Below are 3,022 nucleotides of genomic sequence, written 5' to 3' on the forward strand. Positions count from 1 at the left end.
ATTGTGTTAGGCTCCTCTAGTCCCAGCTACTTGGGAGGCTGAGGCAGGGGAATTACTTAAGCCCAAGAGTTTGAGATTGCTGTAAGCTGTGAGGCCACAGCGCTCTACCCAGAGCAACAGCTTGAGACTGTCTCAAAAAGAAAAGAAACTATGGAGAGTCCCACATAGAGGAGAACTGAGGCCCCTTGTCTTCATCCCCAGCTCTATCCCCAGATAATACCATCACCAACTTGCCAGTCATGGGAGCAAGCCAGCTTGGTCTTTCCATTCCTGTCGAGCCACTTAGTTATTGCCAAGGGAAGTGGATTTGAGCCTTTCCATTGAGGCCTCCCCAAATTGCAGATTTGTGAGCAAAATAATGATTGCTGCAGTTTCAAGTCACTAAGTTTTTACTTCTTTTTTTTTTTAATTTCAGGCTCCTTTATTCCATGAATATTTTCAAGTCACTGAGTTTTAGGGTGGTTTGTTACACTGCAATAGCAACCAGAACAAATGCTTTTGCCCCAGAAGTGACAAGCACCACTCTGCTCTTAGCTCATTGGCCAGGGGCAGGGCACAACGCTGGGTGACAGGGTGTCTGGTAGATCTTAGGGATGGCGGCAGTTATGCCCAAAGTTGGGCCCTGGGAATAAGGGTTGTTCCACTGACACTTGACTGCCTAACATGGTGGCCACTAGTGGCATGTGGCTATTTAAACTTAAATTTAGGCTGAGCGCCACGGTTCATGCCTGTTCAATCCCAGCACTCTGGGGGGCCAAGTCCGGTCGATTGCTTTGAGCTCAGGAGTTCGAGACCAGCCTGAGCAAAAGCAAGACCCCCATCTCTACTAAAAATAGAAAAACTGAGGCAAGAGGATCGCTTGAGCCCAGGAGTTGGAGGTTGCTGTGAGCTATGATGCCATGGCACTCTATCCAGGGCAATAGCTTGAATCTCTGTCTCAGAACAAAACTTAAATTTAAAGAAATTAGACATGCTTGTAATCCTAGCACTCTGGGAAGCCAAGATGGGTGGATTGCTTGAGCTCAGGTGTTCAGAGACCAGCCTGAGCAAGTGTAAGACCCCGTCTCTACTAAAAATAGAAAAGAAAAAAAGAAAAAACTATCCAGGCCTTATGGTGGTGCCTGTAGTTCAGCTGCTGAAGAGGCTGAAGCAAGAGGATTGTTTGAGCCCAAGAGTTTGAGGTTGCTGTGGGCTGTGATGCCATGGCACTCTACCCAGGGTGAAAGAGTTGAGACTCAGTCTCAAAAAAAAAAAAGAAAAGTTAAAGTAATTAGAATTAAATAAAATTTAACATTCAGTTCTTTTTGCACTGGCCACATTTTGAATGCTTAGTAGCCCAATGTGGCCAGTGGCTCTTGTCTTTGCAGCACAGAAGCAGAACATGTCTATCTTTGCAGAAAGTTCACCTGGGCGGTGCTGACTGTCCAACAGGTTTCCATATCTGAAATCTTTTGCTACAAGGTCCTGATACAGGACAAGTGGTATCCCAGCCAGCTAGTGGAGCTGGGGGACACGGACCAGCTGCCTCCGCCGTGGCAATGTTGGTGTGGTGGCAGCAAGCAGCAGAACCAGCAGGCTGGAGGGTGGGCAGGGGGTCCCCATTTCCTAGGCTTGGGAATAAAAGGGATTGTAGCCATTCATTTGCAACCCAGACATGTTGTTCCAGACATGTCCCAGACAGATGTCCCAGACAAGCTAAATGCTAAATGTAACTACCTAGTCCTGCTAAATGTAACTATCAAGGGCCCCATGCGACTACATATACCCCTAGACAAAGAGCCTACAGACAGATAGAGAGGGAGAGAGAGAACACTTTTCTCTCCTAACTCTGAGTTTTCTCTCTCTGCCAGGAGCTCTGGCACTTCTGTATTCTTTTCTGTAAATAAATCCTGCTTACCACTGATCTGTGGTCCGCGGATTCATTCTTCAAATCACCAAGACCAAAAACCTACCGAAGAGCAAAATTCCGGTATCAGTCCCACACTCTGACCTCAGACTCCCTTCCTTCCTATCCATTTTTGGGCTTCACTGAGCTCCTCAGGCTGGAATCCCTACATCTTCTTCAGATCCAGCTGCTCCCCTCCAGGACTGCCTAGCCATGCTTCCTCCTGAGCCGGAATCCACCCTGAGGTTTGTTGTGACATCCGCACTCTCCCCTTCTTTCTGCACGCCCTCCACCTCCTCTTTCTGCCTGACCCATCCAGGGGACTCCAACCCAAGAGCTGGGGTACCAGTAGATTTTCCCTTCACTCTCACTCCTAACACTGCCAAAGACAGTCACATCCATGGAGATGGTCATCTCTACAGATCATGGCCTCAGAGTTATCAGAGCAAATTCAGATTCTGCCCCATTCCAAATGAATGGCCTTAGGCAAGTGACATACCCTCCTAAGACCCAAGGTTTACCATCTGTAAAGTGGAAATTATCATAGTTCCTATCTCATAAGGTTAGTGGGAAAGTTAGTTATCCTGGCACATAGTAAATGTTCAATAAGTGATATCTGTCACCAGCATCATATTACTCTTGTTGGTTGTTCCAAATCCTCACTACCCTTTTTAAAAATTGCCATAAATCATGCCTGTAGTCTTAGCACTCTGGGTGGCCAAGGCAAGTGGATTGCCTGAGCTCAGGAATTCGAGACCAGCCTGAGCAAGAGTGAGACCCCGTCTCTACCAAAAATAGAAAAATCAGCTGTGCATTGTGTTAGGCACCTGCAGTCCCAGCTACTCAGGAGGCTGAGGCAAGAGTATTGCTCCAGCCTGAGAGTTTGAGGTTGCTGTGAGTTACAGTGATGCCATGGTACTCTACCCAGAGCGACAGAGTAAGAAGACTTTGTCTCAAAAAATAAATAAATAAAATTGCAATAAAGTACATATAACAAAATTTACCATTAGCCACATTTAGTACCATTAGTCACTTTATTCATAGTGTTGTACAGTCGTCACCACTATCCAGCTCCAGAATATTTTCATCACCCCAAAAGGACTGTTCCTCCCTTTCCCCAACCCCTGGCAACCACTA

This window comes from Otolemur garnettii, unplaced genomic scaffold (assembly GCF_000181295.1).
Source record: "Otolemur garnettii isolate 467f Iridium unplaced genomic scaffold, OtoGar3 scaffold00251, whole genome shotgun sequence".
NCBI lineage: Eukaryota > Metazoa > Chordata > Mammalia > Primates > Galagidae > Otolemur > Otolemur garnettii.